The 20,340-nt window shown below is 46.5% G+C and overlaps 1 pseudogene; it reads left to right on the forward strand.

Annotated features, from left to right (window-relative positions):
• Window positions 1–823: 823 nt before the first annotated feature.
• Window positions 824–20,340, forward strand: part of LOC117969672 (uncharacterized) — a 37,714-nt pseudogene continuing 18,197 nt past the window's right edge.

A 20,340-nucleotide genomic window follows, 5' to 3' on the forward strand; every position in this document is an offset into this window, starting at 1 on the left:
ATGCATTAGCATGCGCAGTTTATAGAATTGTGACAGAGAGCGAATGAATCCGAAGCAACAATCTCCCTCTCGACCGGTGAGGGCTCTGTACAACAGGAACTGCGGGCTTCGTACTGAATGGTTGGGCAGTTCATTCCGGGGACAGTCGGAAGCCGGCCATTCAGGAAGAGGGCGGCGTTACGGTACCTGGAGTCATCGCCCTAGTACGGTGAGCGAAGTTTCAGTCATGAATTGGAGGAGACGTGATTGAACTAGCTATCGGAGGGGGCGGGGCTTAGGGTACTTTAGGGGGACGTGATGCTGTAATCGCTTCCTTTGTTGTGGTTAATGGGAGGAGACAAGGACGGAATTTTGAATGAAGTGTGGTTCCATTGATAACTGTTGTGTTTGTTTTGCCAGACGGCTGATTCGAAGCCGGAGCTGTAGGGAGAAGCCAGCCCGGACCTGAACGCACACGAGCACCAGCACTAGCACTCAGAGCACCGCACCTGCACCAGAGCACACTGTCTGGAGACGTGTGGTTGTGACTGTATTTCTTGTTTTGTGTGTTGGAATTATTATTTCGGGACTGCAACCCCCCTTTTGTTTTGTCGCTGGCAATACCCATTGCTGGGTAGAGTCAGCTTTATTATTTGAGTCCAGTTTTCGCTGGCAATACCCATTGCTGGGTAGAGCCAGCTTTATTATTTGAATCCTCGTCAAGGAACATTAAAGAAACCTGACCTGTGAACTTTGTGTTTGTCCTTTGTTGGAGCACCTGCAATCACCTGTACACCGGAGCACTACAAACCACATTGTCACAAGTGGTGTCAGAATCGGGATCATGGACATAGCTGCACTAACCACGCTGCTACAGGCACTGGAGCACAGACGGGAGACGGAGGATAGACAGAGGGAGGAGAGATACACGGCGCTGATCGAGAGGGTCGGTCTCGGAAACGCACCCCAAACACCAGCAATACCCGTGATGGCGCCTCCTAAAGCGCGGGCGCAAAAGATGACTGCGGAGGATGACCCGGAGGCGTACTTGGTTGCCTTCGAGCGGTTGGCCACCACTGCGTTATGGCCAAAGGAGTACTGGGCCAGCCAACTGGGTCCCTGTCTGATAGGGGAAGCCCAGGCAGCGTATCAGGCTATGACCAACGAGGAGGCTAGCCAGTACGACCTTGTCAAACAGGCCGTCCTCCGACGCCTGAATATCACGGGGGAGACACACCGGGTGCGGTTCCGGGAGTATCGGAGGCCACGGGAGACCCGCCCCAGGGTGGTCGCGCAAAAACTTTGTGACCACATGGTGCACTGGCTCAACCCGGCAGAAAAGACGGGTCAGCAAATGGGAGAAGCCATCGTCCTGGAGCAGTTCTGCCATGTGGTCGGCGCCGAGACCCAGGGATGGATACGGCGCCACAATCCGACCACCTTGGAGGCCGCTGTCAGACTTGCGGAGGATTATGAGGACTCCCTGGTCTCCGTAAAGACAGGACTACTGACCCCTCTCGTCGCGCCAATCACCCGCGGATCAGTGCCCTCGTCTCTCCAGTTGGGAACCAGACCTCCCAGATCACCAACCTCAATGGGCCGGCCCACCTCCTTACCATGGAGACAGCGGTTGGCCCCCAGCTGGGGTAGATTTACTGCCCCCGACCCGCTGCAGTATCAGCAGCGGGACAGACCGCTAACCCCAGTGCCTTCTGCCCCGATTGTCTGTTTTAGGTGCCATGAGCCTGGGCACATCGCCCGCTTGTGCCCCGCGGCAATGGAGTGCAACGTGGCGACATGTTATCTGGCATCTGAAGCAGGTAAGGAACGGGGAAATGGTCGGGAGGGGCCTTGTATTATTGATGTAGTGGTTGGTAATGTGAGTACCCATGCTTTAGTGGACTCAGGGTGTGCACAGACCTTAATTCAAACGTCTCTCTTAGGCGGTATGTCGTGGCAGCCACAAGGCAAGGTGGCGATCTCCTGTATCCATGGAGACACGGCGACATATCCCACCCTAAAAGCATACGTGTCGATAGGTCCGACACAACGCCACCTCACAGTGGGGGTGGTGGAAAGGCTGCCGCACCCCGTAATTCTGGGCCGGGACTGGCCACAGTATCGGCAATTGCTCCAAAAGGCAGTCCCGACCACACACGTAAACGTGACAGACAGAGCAGGGGAAACGATTGGTGAGATTTTTCCCCTGCAAGCCGACCTGTTTAATTCTCTTTTTCGTCCTAGGAAAACAAAGAAAGAGAGACGGATCGAAAAATGGGAAGGTGCATCTCTGAAACGAGGCTGGGGACTGGTGGGAGAGAGCGCAGATGGTATCAACCGCCACTCAAGGGGAGTCGGTACGCAGTGTGACCGAGAGGGCGAGGTTACTGGGCCATCCAGAGCAGATGCTACTCCAGCCCCTCTCAATGTACCGGACATGTGGGGCTCAAGCGCGGACCTAGCGTGGGACCAGAAAAACGACCCCACGCTGGTGCACGCTTGGGGACAGGTCCGGTCTATTGAAGGTAAGGATGTTGAAGGCGCTGGGGCGCTGGTATATCCGCACTTCATTATCAAGGGGCAATTACTGTATAGGGTAAACCCTGCCACGGGCACAGGACAGCCTGTAACGCAATTGATGGTTCCCCCGTCGTGTCGGCCCGAGGTCATGAGGCTGGCGCATGACATCCCCTTTGCAGGACACTTGGGAGCCGACAAGACGAGGGAACGCATATTGGCTCGATTTTATTGGGTAGGGCTTCATAATGAAGTGTCGAAATATGTAGCCACATGCCCAGACTGCCAGCGAGTAGCGCCGGGTCGAGTGCGCCCCGCTCCTTTGGTCCCACTGCCAATTATTTCCACTCCCTTTGAGCGCATTGCAATGGACATAGTCGGCCCTTTGCTACCTTCTGACTCCGGGTATACGCACATATTAGTAGTGGTGGATTATGCAACGCGATACCCGGAGGCAGTTCCATTGAGGTCCACTAGTGCCGCTGCAATAGCCAAAGAACTAGTGCAGATTATGTCGAGAGTAGGGATCCCCAAAGAGATACTGACTGATCATGGAACTAACTTTCTGTCTCGAACGCTACAGCAGGTGTATAAAATGTTAAAAATACGTCCCATCCGGACATCTGTTTATCATCCACAGTCGGACGGTTTGGTGGAACGTTTTAATCAAACATTAAAGCAGATGCTGAGACGATTTGTGAATCAAGAGCAAAAACATTGGGCATCGCTTCTCCCCTACCTCCTTTTTGCAGTGAGAGAGGTGCCGCAGAGTTCAACAGGGTTCTCCCCCTTTGAGCTCTTGTACGGCCGACAACCTCGCGGTATCCTCGATCTGTTGAGAGAGGGGTGGGAAGAGCATAAAGGCTCGTCCAAAAACGTAGTGCAGCATGTGCTCCTACTCCGTGATCGCCTGGATTTGGTCGGTCGGTTGGCCCAGGACAATCTAAAATCAGCTCAGCACCGGCAACAGCAGCATTACAACAAAAATGCACGGATTCGGACCTTTCGGCCAGGAGACAAGGTAATGCTGCTTCTTCCCACGTCGGAATCCAAGCTATATGCTAAATGGCAGGGGCCATATGAGGTGATTCGGGCTATAGGGAAAGTTAATTATGAAATTCGGCAGCCCGATCGCCGTAATGAACGTGAAATTTATCATATCAATTTATTAAAGCCCTGGCAGGCAAGGGAGGCCTTATTTATAGCCCCAGGCGAGGTAGAGGATGATTTTGGACCCTGTATAGAGGCTCCTAGCATACAGAACATTCCGATGGGGGAACAGTTACTCCCAGATCAGCAGAGAGATCTGCGCAGGTTAATTGAGGAGTTCAGGGATGTTTTTTCTGATGTGCCCGGCAGAACTAATCTCGTTGAATATGACATTATCTCTCCCCCAGGTGTCACAGTTCGGGAGAGACCTTACCGGATCCCAGAAAGTCGACGAAGTGGCGTTCGCAAAGAGGTGCGGGCGATGCTCGAGCTTGGGGTGATTGAGCCTTCCAGGAGCGAGTGGTGCAGTCCGATTGTGATAGTCGCCAAAAAGGACGGCACCAACCGCTTCTGCGTTGATTTCCGCAAGGTCAACGCTATTGCCAAGTTCGATGCATATCCCATGCCTCGGGTCGACGAGCTTCTAGACAGACTGGGAACGGCGAGGTTCATTTCGACTTTGGACCTGACGAAGGGATACTGGCAGATCCCATTAACCCACAGATCACGTGAGAAAACTGCATTTTCTACCCCTGATGGTCTGTTTCATTTCACAACCATGCCGTTTGGGTTACATGGTGCGCCCGCTGCCTTTCAGAGACTAATGGACCAGGTTTTACGCCCACATCATGAATATGCAGCAGCGTATATTGATGATGTGGTGATTTACAGCTCCACCTGGCGGGAGCATTTGGCTAGGGTCACAGCCGTCTTGCAGTCTCTGAGGGTAGCCCGGCTGACAGCTAACTTGGGTAAATGTGCATTTGCCAAAGAAGAAACACAATATTTGGGATTTATTATGGGACATGGGCAGGTGAAACCCGTCGCCACCAAAGTCCAGGCTTTGATGGACGCGGCAATCCCGAAAACCAAGTCCCAGGTGAGGTCTCTCTTGGGGTTGGCCGGTTATTACCGTCGATTCATCCCCGAGTACGCCACAGTGGTAAACCCTCTCGTGAACCTCACTAAAAAGAGTGCACCAAATTTAATTAAATGGACAGGGGAATGTCAGGGGGCCTTTGATACCATTAAGCAACGACTCTGCCGAGCCCCCGCCCTGATCACACCAGATTTTGATAAGGAATTCCTCCTCCACACCGACGCTTCGGATGTTGGTCTGGGGGCGGTCTTGTCCCAGCAGGTCGACGGAGTAGAACACCCCATCCTCTACATAAGCAAGAAAATGCTCCCTCGGGAGCGCAACTACTCCGTCATAGAAAAGGAATGTCTGGCCATTAAATGGGCCACTCAGACCTTACGCTATTACCTCTTGGGGCATTCATTCAATCTCGTCACTGACCACGCCCCACTCAGATGGTTAAGCACGATGAAGGATAGCAACGCCCGGATAACTCGGTGGTATCTGGCGCTGCAACCCTTCATGTATTTCATGACACACCGTGCAGGGAAAGATCATCAAAATGCGGATTACTTTTCCCGGGAGGGGGGTGTAATGGGTAAGGTAGATTCAGCCGAGTGTTCCTTCGGCTCCACTCTGAGCGGTGGGATATGTGACAGAGAGCGAATGAATCCGAAGCAACAATCTCCCTCTCGACCGGTGAGGGCTCTGTACAACAGGAACTGCGGGCTTCGTACTGAATGGTTGGGCAGTTCATTCCGGGGACAGTCGGAAGCCGGCCATTCAGGAAGAGGGCGGCGTTACGGTACCTGGAGTCATCGCCCTAGTACGGTGAGCGAAGTTTCAGTCATGAATTGGAGGAGACGTGATTGAACTAGCTATCGGAGGGGGCGGGGCTTAGGGTACTTTAGGGGGACGTGATGCTGTAATCGCTTCCTTTGTTGTGGTTAATGGGAGGAGACAAGGACGGAATTTTGAATGAAGTGTGGTTCCATTGATAACTGTTGTGTTTGTTTTGCCAGACGGCTGATTCGAAGCCGGAGCTGTAGGGAGAAGCCAGCCCGGACCTGAACGCACACGAGCACCAGCACTAGCACTCAGAGCACCGCACCTGCACCAGAGCACACTGTCTGGAGACGTGTGGTTGTGACTGTATTTCTTGTTTTGTGTGTTGGAATTATTATTTCGGGACTGCAACCCCCCTTTTGTTTTGTCGCTGGCAATACCCATTGCTGGGTAGAGTCAGCTTTATTATTTGAGTCCAGTTTTCGCTGGCAATACCCATTGCTGGGTAGAGCCAGCTTTATTATTTGAATCCTCGTCAAGGAACATTAAAGAAACCTGACCTGTGAACTTTGTGTTTGTCCTTTGTTGGAGCACCTGCAATCACCTGTACACCGGAGCACTACAAACCACATTGTCACAAGAATGCATTAGCATGCGCAGTTTATAGAATGCATTAGCATGCGCAGTTTAAAGAATGCATTAGCATGCGCAGTTTAAAGAATGCATTAGCATGCACAGTTTAAAGAATGCATTAGCATGCACAGTTTATAGAATGCATTAGCATGCACAGTTTAAAGAATGCATTAGCATGCACAGTTTATAGAATGCATTAGCATGCGCAGTTTATAGAATGCATTAGCATGCGCAGTTTAAAGAATGCATTAGCATGCGCAGTTTAAAGAATGCATTAGCATGCGCAGTTTATAGAATGCATTAGCATGTGCAGTTTATAGAATGCATTAGCATGCGCAGTTTAAAGAATGCATTAGCATGCGCAGTTTATAGAATGCATTAGCATGCGCAGTTTATAGAATGCATTAGCATGCACAGTTTAAAGAATGCATTAGCATGCACAGTTTAAAGAATGCATTAGCATGCGCAGTTTATAGAATGCATTAGCATGCGCAGTTTATAGAATGCATTAGCATGCACAGTTTATAGAATGCATTAGCATGCCCAGTTTATAGAATGCATTAGCATGCGCAGTTTAAAGAATGCATTAACATGCGCAGTTTAAAGAATGCATTAGCATGCGCAGTTTATAGAATGCATTAGCATGCGCAGTTTAAAGAATGCATTAGCATGCACAGTTTATAGAATGCATTAGCATGCACAGTTTATAGAATGCATTAGCATGCGCAGTTTAAAGAATGCATTAATATGCGCAGTTTATAGAATGCATTAACATGCACAGTTTATAGAATGCATTAGCATGCGCAGTTTAAAGAATGCATTAGCATGCACAGTTTATAGAATGCATTAGCATGCACAGTTTATAGAATGCATTAGCATGCACAGTTAAAGCTAGGATCAGAACAGGAAGAAGAGGTACACACATCGTCTGTAACGTTTGGTTTTAGTATTGTACACAGGGTAACCTTATCTTTCTGTTTGTTTTAAGTATGCACCTGTAACTTGTATGTTAATTCGTTTTTAACCAATTTTAACACAGCCTTTTAGTTTTATATATACTATTTTAACAAGGCTTGTTAACAGTGGAAGCAGGGTGGATTCAGGAATGTATTATTTTCCTTTTTTGATATTAATATGCACTTGGTTTGGTTTCCTTCACTGAATATGTAATCCCTGTGGGTGCTTTATTAGTGCATATTTTTAAGAATGCTGTGAGCTTCACGTTGATTGATAAGCCTGTTCATTTTCTATTTTTTTTTTAATATAAAGTTTGCTTTGCAGTAGGCACATCAAATTCTTCAATGAACTGTAAAAAACACGGTTTCTTCTGCTTCCCAATTAAACCCAATTCCTTTAGAACTCGCCATGTTTTCATCATAAAAAATAAAAAAGACGTCACATGTTTTTTTTCTGCAAACATACTCGTTTCTATGAAATGTATCCGTCTTCATTCGCATGAAATAGATAATAAACTCTTCCAAAATCCCATAGTGTCTGGAGCAGTGGCTGGCAGCCGTGGGGTGCAATCAAGGCCCTCGCCACTTTGTATGATGCAGGCCCGGGTTTGGGATGGAACTGCATAACAGTCTGGCGTTTTGATTGGTTCTTGTCTGTCGGAGGAATATGACATCAGCACGAGTGGGAAAGCTTGGAGGCATTTTTAACATTGTGATCGGAGAGAGAGATCTGCTTTCCAGAACCTTTCAATTCAAATATAACGTGGTATTTTGCTGTACTAATATAACAAACTATTGGTGACTAGTACTTTATAGAATTGGCTTTCTGTGGTGATCTACTATTTTCTTTCAAATACTTGCAATGTTAGGCCTATGCTAGCACAATTTATCTTCTAATTAATCTATTCCTATAAAAATCTCTATAACAGTGAATGCCAAACACAAACAAACAAACAGAAAAGAACAGGCCTGTAACTTTACTTACTTGAAGTAGCAGCATCTTCTTCATCAGGTTGACTCGGACGTCTTTCCAGCTGCTTGTCTGGTTTTTTATTCTTGTTTGACGGGACAACAAAACCTGTAGGCATATTTTTTTCTGTGGCTGTTTTGGTTGAAGCTCGGTTTCCTCTGTGATGCAGTTCAGAAACACACTGTCCCTTCTTCTTAACAGCGCCACCAACTGTTGTACTACTAGTAGTCAGGAGGATTCTTACTTTGAATCGTGATGAACACGTGATTTAAAAAAATGAAAGCTGCTGGCACCCTGGCTTGACACAGTTTTATTATTTCGTTAGACAGACGCGTTGGACCGAGACGCACACTTTGGGTTAAAACGTTCGGTCTCTGATGTAGTTTATTCCTTATTGTTAATAAATACAATTGAGTTATATACAGTGACCTACCTTTTGATGATTTCGTCGTGCTAAACGATGATGCCGGCCTTTGCTGTGTGACGTTTACTTCTTGTTGTTGCAAATATTGTGGGCATCGCACCTGGTTTTAGCCTCGTCTTCCATTCATACCCCTCTGCCTGCATGTTCGTAGCATTCCAGATCAAAGTGGTCCTGCCACACGAAAGGTTTTCAGTGTATGCCCCGTTCTCAAATTATGCAGCCATTTCTTGCTATGATCACCCATCCTGAATTAATAGGCTTTGGCACACAAAATAACTTTTTCATCTTGTTTTTACTCTTTTTATTGAAGCACCCGAAAGCTTTGCACTTCGCCACGTCGCACGCTTTGGGTTTTCACCGCTGTATCCCATAAACCCATGCAAGCACGTTGCTGCTGAAAGGCTCCAATATGTCAGCTCCCTCAAGTGTTACTTGACCCAGAAAGTTTACCAAATCGGTGCAGGAAGAGGCATTTATTGGCTAGGCGGAGCACAAAGAGAGCTTTGTTATTTTTGGGTACAGGTACCCTTTAAGTGTAGGTCCAGGCCTACCCTGTTCCCTCTGGTACAGAGTCTGTTCAATGAACGAGGTTACCACTCCCATTCACTACACAGTTGCTGGGCTAGCTCTGCGTCGGGTCTGACTGCTTGCAATCTTTCCCGCAGCGTTTCGTGCTGCCTTGGTCTCTGCTTGCAGTATCATTGGCTGTGACAGAGGGCTTTCCCCAGTCTTAGGGCTGTGTTGGTTTGCCTGAAGCTATGTAGGTGGGCACCCCTATATATTGCTTCTGTAGTCACTGTGGGTCACAGACCTGCTCCGTTCCCAACCCGGTACAGGTACTGAACAGCGAATGAGCTTACTGCACCGGAGGACCCGAATCGTACTGTACCGAGTGTACCACCAGCGCCGCCGGTGTACCACCACCGAGTGTAACCACCCACTGAACCGTGCCTTGCAAGGTACTGTACTGCACAGCACTAGTGCTCAGGCACCGTGCGGCTGGGAACTGATCAGTTCACCACGGTGGACTTAAAGGATGCTTATTTTCACATCCCCATAAGACCACGGCACAGGAAGTACCTCAGGTTTGCTTTCCAAGGGACAGCGTACGAGTTCCAGGTACTGCCATTCGGCCTCTCTCTAACCCCCCCATGCCTTTTCGAAGTGCATGAAAGCTATCCTGGCCCCATTGAGACTCAGAGGCATCCGAGTGCTCAATTACCTGGACGACTGGTTCATTGTGTTCAGTCTCCAGTGCAGGCAGAGTGCAGAGTGAATCATGCAAAGAGCCAGCTCTTACCCTCACAGACAGCCTCCTATTTAGGAGACCGTCTGGACTCCAGGACCATGCAGTGCACACTGTCGGAGGACAGAGTGCAGAGAATAGCCGCTTGTCTGAAATGTTTTCAGCTCAACAAGAAGCTCACAGTAGTCACAGTAGTGACATTCCAGAGGCTTCTGAGCTTGATGGCAGCAGCTTCTCAGACCCAGATCGGCACTGTCTGGAGGCTGTTTACTTGTGGACACAGCCTGCTCACCTGCGCTTAGGTGTAGCACTGGGCAGCATCACCAGAAGGGAGGTCATCACCTCGGACGTGTCCAGTCTAGGCTGGGGTGCGGTGTGGAATGGCAGTGGAGAACAAGGGGTATGGAGCCCCCCGTGGCAAGGGCTCCATGTCAATATTTTGGAGTTGCAGGCAGTGTTTCTAGCCTTGCAAAACTTTTTACAGGAGGTTCAAGGGATGGACAACACCACCAGGGCAGCCTCAGGTCTCCCAGTCTCCATCGAGTAGCCTGCAAGCTGTTGCTGTGGAAGCATGATCGATCACCTCCTCTCCCTGCAGAGTGATAAACTGGGCAGCGGACTTAAGAACATAAGAACATAAGAAAGTTTACAAACGAGAGGAGGCCATTCAGCCCATCTTGCTCGTTTGGTTGTTAGTAGCTTATTGATCCCAGAATCTCATCAAGCAGCTTCTTGAAGGATCCCAGGGTGTCAGCTTCAACAACATTACTGGGGAGTTGGTTCCAGACCCTCACAATTCTCTGTGTAAAAAAGTGCCTCCTATTTTCTGTTCTGAATGCCCCTTTATCTAATCTCCATTTATGACCCCTGGTCCTTTTTTCTTTTTTCAAGTCAAAGAAGTCCCCCGGGTTGACATTGTCTATACCTTTTAGGATTTTGAATGTTTGAATCAGATCGCCGCGTAGTCTTCTTTGTTCAAGACTGAATAGATTCAATTCTTTTAGCCTGTCTGCATACGACATGCCTTTTAAACCCGGGATAATTCTGGTTGCTCTTCTTTGCACTCTTTCTAGAGCAGCAATATCCTTTTTGTAACGAGGTGACCAGAACTGAACACAATATTCTAGGTGAGGTCTTACTAATGCATTGTAGAGTTTTAACATTACTTCCCTTGATTTAAATTCAACACTTCTCACAATATATCCAAGCATCTTGTTAGCCTTTTTTATAGCTTCCCCACATTGTCTAGATGAAGACATTTCTGAGTCAACATAAACTCCTAGGTCTTTTTCATAGTTCCCTTCTTCAATTTCACTATCTCCCATATGATATTTATAATGCACATTTTTATTGCCCGCATGCAATACTTTACACTTTTCTCTATTAAATTTCATTTGCCATGTGTCTGCCCAATTTTGAATGCGGTCTAGATCATTTTGAATGACCTTTGCTGCTTCAACAGTGTCTGCCACTCCTCCTATTTTTGTGTCGTCTGCAAATTTAACGAGTTTGCTTACTATATCAGAGTCTAAATCATTAATGTAGATTAGGAATAGCAGAGGACCTAATACTGATCCCTGTGGTACACCACTGGTTACCTCACTCCATTTCGAGGTTTCTCCTCTAATCAGTACTTTCTGTTTTCTACATGTTAACCACTCCCTAATCCATGTGCATGCATTTCCTTGAATCCCTACTGCGTTCAGTTTGAGAATTAATGTTTTATGCGGGACTTTGTCAAAAGCTTTCTGGAAATCTAAATAGACCATGTCGTATGCTTTGCAGTTGTCCATTTTCAAAGTTGCATCCTCAAAAAAGTCAAGTAGGTTAGTTAGACATGATCTCCCTTTCCTAAAACCATGCTGGCTGTCACCCAGGATATTGTTACCATATAGGTAATTTTCCATTTTGGATCTTATTATAGTTTCCATAAGTTTACATATAATAGAAGTCAGGCTTATTGGTCTGTAGTTACCTGGTTCAGTTTTGTCTCCCTTTTTGTGGATCGGTATTACGTTTGCTATTTTCCAGTCTGTCGGTACAACCCCTGTGTCAAGAGACTGTTGCATGATCTTGGTTAGCGGCTTGTAAATAACTTCTTTTTCCTCTTAAGGGGAGTCCCCAGTGCCTCAGAATGGAGGCTTCACCCAAAGGTGGTGAGTCACATTTGGCAACGATTTGGGAGAGCACAGATACACCTCTTTGCCTCCCAGGAATCGACCCATTGTCCCCTCTGGTTCTCCATAACAGGAGCCAGGGACCCACTAGCGATAGACGCCTTGGCACACCAGTGGCCGAGGCAGCTGCTGTGTGCCTTCCCACCGCTCCCATGCTCCCGCTGTGTCTGGAGAAAATCAGACAGGACCGGGCCAGGGTGCTATTAGTAGCTCCTTACTGGCCCAGGAGACTGTGGCTTTCAGCTCTGATGCAGCTCCGGAGCAGCCAGCGATGGAGCCTGCCTGAACGTCGTGACCTGCTCAGCCAGGCGCGGGGGACAGGCATCCCAACCCATCGAGCCTGCAGCTCTGGTCTGGCCCCTGAACGGCAACATTGAGCCGTCTGGGGTTTTCCAACATAGTTACTGACACCCTGCAGAATGCCAGAGCAGCGTCCATGCGTTCCCAGTGTGGGTACCAGTGGGGCGTTTTTCAGACGTGGTGCTTGCTTAAGGGCTTGAACCCACGACCCGTCCCATAGCTGTTATACTACAATTGTTACAGGACCTATTTGGCTATATTCAGTCTCCCCAGGAGCTCATTTCCTGGCGGGGCAGTTTTTAAATCCCAAGCCTGCCGAACGCTGAGCGGCGGCAGGTTATTGATATTGATCCTCTCTCAGGTGGGTTATTGATATCGATCCTCTCTCAGGTGGGTTATTGATATTGATCCTCTCTCAGGTGGGTTATTGATATTGATCCTCTCTCAGGTGGGTTATTGATATCGAGCCTCTCAGGTGGGTTATTGATATCGATCATCTCTCAGGTGGGTTATTGATATCGATCCTCTCTCAGGCGGGTTATTGATATTGATCATCTCTCAGGCGGGTTATTGATATCGATCCTCTCTCAGGTGGGTTATTGATTTCGATCCTCTCTCAGGTAGGTTATTGATATTGATCCTCTCTCAGGTGGGTTATTGATTTCGATCCTCTCTCAGGTGGGTTATTGATATCGATCCTCTTTCAGGCGGGTTATTGATATCGATCCTCTCTCAGGTGGGTTATTGATATCGATCCTCTCTCAGCTGGGTTATTGATATCGATCCTCTCAGGTGGGTTATTGATATTGATCCTCTCAGGTAGGTTATGGATATCGATCCTCTCAGGTGGGTTATTGATATTGATCCTCTCAGGTAGGTTATGGATATCGATCCTCTCTCAGGTGGGTTATTGGTATTGATCATCTGTCAGGTGGGTTATTGATATCGATCCTCTGTCAGGTGGGTTATTGATATCGATCCTCTCTCAGGTGGGTTATTGATATTGATCCTCTCTCAGGTGGGTTATTGATATCGATCCTCTGTCAGGTGGGTTATTGATATCGATCCTCTTAGGTGGGTTATTGATATTGATCATCTCACAGGTGGGTTATTGATATTGATCCTCTCAGGTGGGTTATTGATATTGATCCTCTCTCAGGTAGGTTATTGAGCATTATTGAGCATCTCATTATTTTAGCAGCTTTTGCAAGGAGGATAGCTTCACTGTATTCAGAAGCTTGGGAGAGAGCTAAGCCAACATCTTTCTTGAAAGCCAGGAGTACATCCCACTCTTTCTGGTGCGATTCTATCTCTGGCATATGCAACAATAACTGGTCTTTTAGCCTGGTTGAGTTGACATCTGGTGACTCTACCCCCGGTTGTTCCAGTCGCTGCTTGTGTAGTTTTACTAGATCTGCAAGTCTGAATATGGTGGGAGTGGTACCTTCACAACAAGATTTCAGCTCCGTTATATTGGTGACTAGTTCAGATCATGCCAGTGGATAGACTTCCCTGCCATTTAAAAAAAACTAATTTATTTCAGTTCACAATCATAGATATCCTATGTATTATGTTTTCTGATCTCTGTATGCTGCTGATCAAGCTTGAACCGCACATTTTATTGTGTTAGTTATATTTGTAATTTCTAAATTATTGCCCCTAGTACATTTTGGTGGTGGGCTCCATGGGTAAATTTCCTGGTTAAATAAATACATAAATAAATACATTTTAATTTTTTTTATTTACAGTTAAGGATAATAAAAACAATAGCATCAGTAATAAAACAAATTTACATTCAATAGATGTAGGAACTGTAACAATTTAATTTTCGATTAAAACCGAGATTAACTAAGATTAATTTTTTTAATCGTGAGATTAATCGCGATTAATTTTTTTAATCGCTTGACAGCCCTAGCTGTAATCAAACAGTTGATTCCACAGTTGTTATCAACACGTTTTAATATTTGGACCACAGTTTTTGACTCTCAATTGGAAGGAATGTACCTCTTTTTTTATTTAAAGATAGCAACACTATTTGTATGTATTCACCGTGTAACAAATTTTTTTTTTTTTTTTGTTCCTGGGTAGTAAGTGTTATTTCCTAATTGCTTATGCCTCAAAAGTATAGAAAATGGCTATTATTCCCCACAAACTTTGCTTTTGTGACCAGGACAGTGATATTTTGAAATTTACCTATTTCCAATGAGAAAACGGGCAAATCTGTGTCTTTTCGTTCACATAAAGTCAGAAAAAAACAACCTATGAATCCAAATTAACATGTATTTATACTAAAGTAATACAAAAATGACTACAAAAGATTTAGAAGTGAGTAGTTTTTCAAGATTTACGATTATACTGTAAATCACTTTCACGAATCAGCCCCCAAATGTAGTCTCCCATCATGTTCTCATTATACTGTCCTTGGTAGCGGCGTTCAAAGTCCAGTATATCCTGGTGGAAGCGCTCGCCTTGCTCCTCCGAGTACGCTCCCATGTTCTCCTTGAATTTATCAAGATGAGCATCAAGGATATGGACTTTGAGGGACATCCTACAGCCCATTGTGCCATAGTTCTTCACCAGAGTCTCAACCAGCTCCACATAGTTTTCGGCCTTGTGATTGCCCAGGAAGCCCCAAACCACTGCGACAAAGCTGTTCCAAGCCGCTTTCTCCTTACTAGTGAGCTTCTTGGGGAATTCATTGCACTCCAGGATCTTCTTTATCTGTGGTCTGACGAAGACACTGGCTTTGATCTTTGCCTCAGACACCTTAGGGAAGAAGTCTTGAAGGTACTTGAAGGCTGCCGACTCCTTATCTAGAGCTCTGACAAATTGTTTCATAAGGCCCAATTTGATGTGCAGTGGTGGCATCAGCACCTTCCGGGGGTCCCAGCCGTACTCATCATACTTCAAGGCGTCCAGCAAGGTCTTGATGCTGTTGTAATCCTCTTTGAGGTGCACCGAGTGAGCCAGGGGAAGAGACAGGTACTTGTTACCATTATGGAGCAGCACGGCTTTGAGGCTCCTGGATGAGCTGTCAATGAAGGACAGTATAACGAGAACATGATGGGAGACTACATTTGGGGGCTGATTCGTGAAAGTGATTTACAGTATAATCATAAATCTCGAAAAAACTACTCACTTCTAAATCTTTTGTAGTCATTTTTGTATTACTTTAGTATAAATACATGTTAATTTGGATTCATATGTTGTTTTTTTCTGACTTTATGTGAACGAAAAGACACAAATTCGCCTGTTTTCTCATTGGAAATAGGTAAATTTCAAAATATCACTCCTGGTCACAAAAGCAAAGTTTGTGGGGAATAATAGCCATTTTCTATACTTTTGAGGCATAAGCAATTAGGAAATAACACTTACTACCCAGGAACAAAAATTGTGTTACATAGCATTCTACAGAAATCTATTAAGAAATAATATAAACTAAAAAGAAAACTCACCAAAATCGATTTCTTTACTAAGAACGCACCTTCTTTAACATGCAATAAGTTGAAATCCTGTCATCCTGTAGATGTAAGTTCTAGAATATATCCTTAAACAAAACCAACAATAATAAAAAAAAAAAAAAAACATTTTCAATGTTAGAGAAAAATTCAGTTTCTCTGCTGGACTAACTAGGTTGATTTCTGCAGCAAGAATAGAGATCATTGGCGGCCATCTTGAAAAATGTCTGCCAACTTGGATTTTCAAGTGGCTAACGTTTTTTTTCTGAAAAGGTACACCTATGTGAATATCTCTTGCAAGTTTCATACTTGTATCACAATTTGAACGATTCCTGTGAAAAAATGCTGTTATCTGCTCCACTATAGAGTGAGATTTGTTAAAACCAGGTCCATGTTGGATTAGCCAAAAAATCTGCAGAGATCTTTTTGTCTGAAAACTGTCATTGGCATAGAAATTGGCACAATTAGCACAAAGGTCATGTTTTCTTTTTTTAAATGTCGAGAAATAAATTATTTTTTAATCATTTAATTACTTTAACAACGTACTTTTTTATTTTTATTCTGTCATCTACATTTATGTACACTGCAGTTCAACCTTACCAGATTGGAGAGGGTCGAGCAGAGAGTGGTTGGACAGGAAAGCAGAGAGCTGGCGGTGTACAGTCCACTCGAGGGTTTTGGAGAGGAAGGGTAGGAGGGAGACAGGACGGTAGCTCTGGAGGGTGGTGGGGTCGAGGGTAGGTTTTTTGAGGAGGGGAGTGATAGAGGCTTGTTTGAAGGCAGAGGGAAAGAGACCAGAAAGGAGAGAGGTGTTGAGAAGGGAGGGGATGAAGGAAAGTAGAGCAGGAGCAGCAGCTTGAAAGAGGTGAGTGGGGAGGGGGTCCAGGACACAAGTGGTAGGTTTGTTACCCTGGAGCAGGGAGGAGAGGTCAGAGTCTGAGACGGGAGAGAAGGTGGAGAAGGAGGGTGAGTTAGTAGGGGACGCAGTGGGTGTAGGGGTTGGAGCGGGAGGGGGTGGGGGGAAGGGAGAGGTGTTAAAGAGTTTGCGGATATCTGAGATTTTAGAAGAGAAGAAGGCGGCAAAGTCATCAGGGGAGGGAGGAGGAGGGAGGAGAAGGTAGAGAATAGTTTACATGGGTTGTTAGTGGAGGCTTGGATTACAGATTGGAAATAAGTACATTTAGCAGAGGAGAGAGCAGAGGAGAAGGAGGAGAGGATGGAGCGGTAGAGGTCTAGTGCAGCAGGGAGTTTGGTTCTCTTCCATTTCTTTTCAGCAGATCGCAGTGTGATTCTTGCTGAGCGGAGCGCAGAGGAGAGCCAGGGTTGGGGAGGGGAGGGGCGAGCAGGTCGGGAGGTGAGGGGACAGAGGGAGTCGAGGGAGGAGAAGAGGGTGGAGGTAGCAGAGTCTACAGAGAGTTGTGAGAAGGAGTCGATAACAGGGAGGTGAGAGAGAGCAGTGGAGGCAAGGACAGGGGGAGAGAGAGCGGAGGTTACGGCGAGAGGTGACAGTGGGGGTAGGAAGAACAGGGAGAGAGGGGAGAGACAGAGAAAAAGAGATGAAATAGTGATCAGAGAGGTCCAGGGGGGTGACAGAGAGGGTGGAGGGGCAGCAGGCCCTGGAGAAGGTGAGGTCCAGTTGACGGCCAGCTTTGTGGGTAGGAGGTGTTGGAGAGAGACAGAAGTCGAAGGAGTGAAGGAGAGGGAGGAATCCAGCAGAGTGGCTGGGGTTGGAGAGATGGATATTGAACTCATCTAATAGGACAGTTGGGGTAGACAGAGAGGGGAGGGAGGAGAGTAGATAGTCGAGTTCATCTAGAAAGTGAGCGAGAGGTCCAAGGGTGCAGTACAGTACAATTAGCAGGAGTTGACAGGGAGAGGTTAGGCATGAAATTCAAAGGTATTAACAGAGAGTGAGGAGAGGTCGGAGGGGACAGAAAAGAGTAAGGAGAGAGAGAGAAGACCAGTCCCACCTCCCCGTCCAGTGAGACATGGAGTATGGGACAGGACGTAGAGAGAGGACAGGGCGGCAGGAGTTACAGTGTTATCAGGGGACAGCCAGGTTTCAGTGAGAGCAAGGAAATCAAGAGAGAGGTGGGAGGCAAAGTCAGAGATGAAATCAGCTTTGTTAGCAGAAGAGTGACAATTCCAGAGAGCACCAGAGAGAGTGTGAGGGGGGAGAGGGCGAGAGGGGGGGAGGCAGAGGGATGAGGTTAGAGGGGTTGGAGGAGGGCAGAGGACGACGATGAGAGAACAGAACAGGGATGTGAGAGACAGTCATAGCAGGGCAGGCAAGACAAATAGGCACAGTGGGAGCGGTGGGGTGGAGGGTACAGACCTGACTAGTAGATGGCATCTTCCAGAGCGCTGTTAGGTTCGGATCTATTCGAACAGCGTCTCGACGCAGGCCTCCCCTCGCTGGACTCCCACAGCTAGACTCTTTTGGCTCTTTTGTTGAGGCTCTTCAATTTGCTGGCGCTTTGTGCTGTCGTGGAAATAGGCTGCCTGATTAATATAACAGCTGGGTGGGAAAAGAACAGCTAAACTGTGTGGAAACCAATCAAATAGCAAATCAACTTCTAATCAATTTAACCACACTCACCTGGTACTAATCACACACTAACTCACCTAATTCAAACATCACCTTACAATGTTACTGAATTATTATTATTATTATTTATTTCTTAGCAGACGCCCTTATCCAGGGCGACTTACAATTGTTACAAGGTATCACATTATACATTATTTAACATTACATACAATTACCCATTTATACAGTTGGGTGTTTACTGGAGCAATGTAGGTAAAGTACCTTGCTCAAGGGTACAACAGCAGTGTCCCCCACTGGGGATTGAACCCACAACCTTCCGGTCAAGAGTCCAGAGCCCTAACCACTACTCCACACTGCTGTAGTTAATTTAAAATTACTTGAAGCAGGAATTTACCTATCTGCCTCAGACCCTGGTTACCTGTAGACTGACCACTAGTAGATTCCCTCCCTTAAATAGGTTCCACCTCACTTTGCAAGGGGACTGGCACAGCTGCTAACTGCTCTAGAGACAATACTTTCACACACTTCAATGGGATCACACCACTACAAGATGCTGTGTGGACACCAAACCCAATGCAAACAACCTCTATTCAAGTTAATTAACACTCCCTGGTACTATCACAAATTGCAAATCAACCTCTACTCATATAACCACACTACCTGGTATAATCACACACACACACACACACTACCTCCCTTGCACCATGCAGTATAACTTTTAAGGATGCTTTCATGCCTTCACCCTGTTCACTGCCCCCTGTCAGCTGTGCCAGTTTTTCGCCCTTGCAGGTGCTGTAAAATAACTGTCCTACTGGAGGACAAGTATGACCTCTGTGTCGTTTGCTTGAATGTGTTGCAAACCCAGGGGTCTAAGTAAGACCTGGCTTTGTGCTATGTGATCCAGTTCAAAAGAGACCCACCTTTTCTAGGAGTGACTCACACAAAGGCCACGGGACGCCCTTGCCGTTGCCCAAGGAGTGGCATCCCTGCTGGAGAAGCAGGCTATCCCCACTGTAGACCCCCTCAAACAAGGGAAGGGCTTCTTCTCGAGGTACTTTCTGGAGCAAAAGAGGGACTGGGGGGCTAAGACCCATCCTGAACCTCATATACCTCAATTGGTTTCTGAGCAGAAGTTCAGAATGACGACCACAAGGCAGCTGCTGCAGTCGGTCAGACCCGGCAAATGGTTCACCATGGTAGACCTGAGTCTGACAGATGCCTATTTTCACGTCTCGATAAAACCCAGCCACAGAAAGTACCTGTGGTTTGCTTTCCAGGGCAGCTGTTGTGAATTTCACATGCTCCCCTTCAGGCTGTCTCTGGCTCCACACACTTTCTTGAAATGCAGTGAAGCTGCTCTAACCCCCCTGAGAGCAAGAGGCATCCGGGTTCTAAACTATCTCAATTACGGGTTCTAATCTATCTCAATGATGGGTTCTAAAATATCTCAATGATGGGTTCTAAACTATCTCAGTGACGGGTTCTAAACTATCTCAATGGTGGGTTCTAAACTGTCACAATGACGGGATTTAAACTGTCTGAATGACGGGTTCTAAACTATCTCAATGACGGGTTCTAAACTGTCTCAATGACGGGTTCTAAACTGTCTCAATGACGGGTTCTAAACTATCTCAATGACAGGTTCTAAACTGTCTCAATGACGGGTTCTAAACTGTCTCAATGACGGGTTCTAAACTATCTCAATGGTGGGTTCTAAACTGTCAGAATGATGGGTTTTAAACTGTCTCAATGACAGGTTCTAAACTGTCTCAATGACGGGTTCTAAACTATCTCAATGGTGGGCTCTAAACTGTCAGAATGACGGGTTTTAAACTGAATGACGGGTTCTAAACTATCTCAATGACGGGTTCTAAACTGTGTCAATGACGGGTTCTAAACTATCTGAATGGCTCATATGTGCTCGGTCGTCACAACAAGCTGTGCAGCACACGAACATGTCACTGGTGCTCTGAGAAACCTGGAGTTCACAGTCAATGTCCAAAAAAACAAATTGCAAAAAGCAACTTGGTACCTGCCCAGTCTGTAACCTTCCTAGACACACACCATGACACGCCGTGATCACCACCCTGACGGACAACAGTGTACACGTTCATTTAACCCTTTGCGACATTACGATTTTTCCTTTCCATCAAAAAGACGTTTTTTCTCCGGAAAAAGCCGAGAAAACCATTCAATGGCCAAGTGAGACTGATAGGAGCCGAGAGAAACCGAAAAAAAAGGGGCGGCTCTGAGCAATACACATAGCCACGGCACCAGA

The sequence above is a fragment of the Acipenser ruthenus genome, chromosome 40, assembly GCF_902713425.1.
Source record: "Acipenser ruthenus chromosome 40, fAciRut3.2 maternal haplotype, whole genome shotgun sequence".
NCBI classification, from domain to species: domain Eukaryota; kingdom Metazoa; phylum Chordata; class Actinopteri; order Acipenseriformes; family Acipenseridae; genus Acipenser; species Acipenser ruthenus.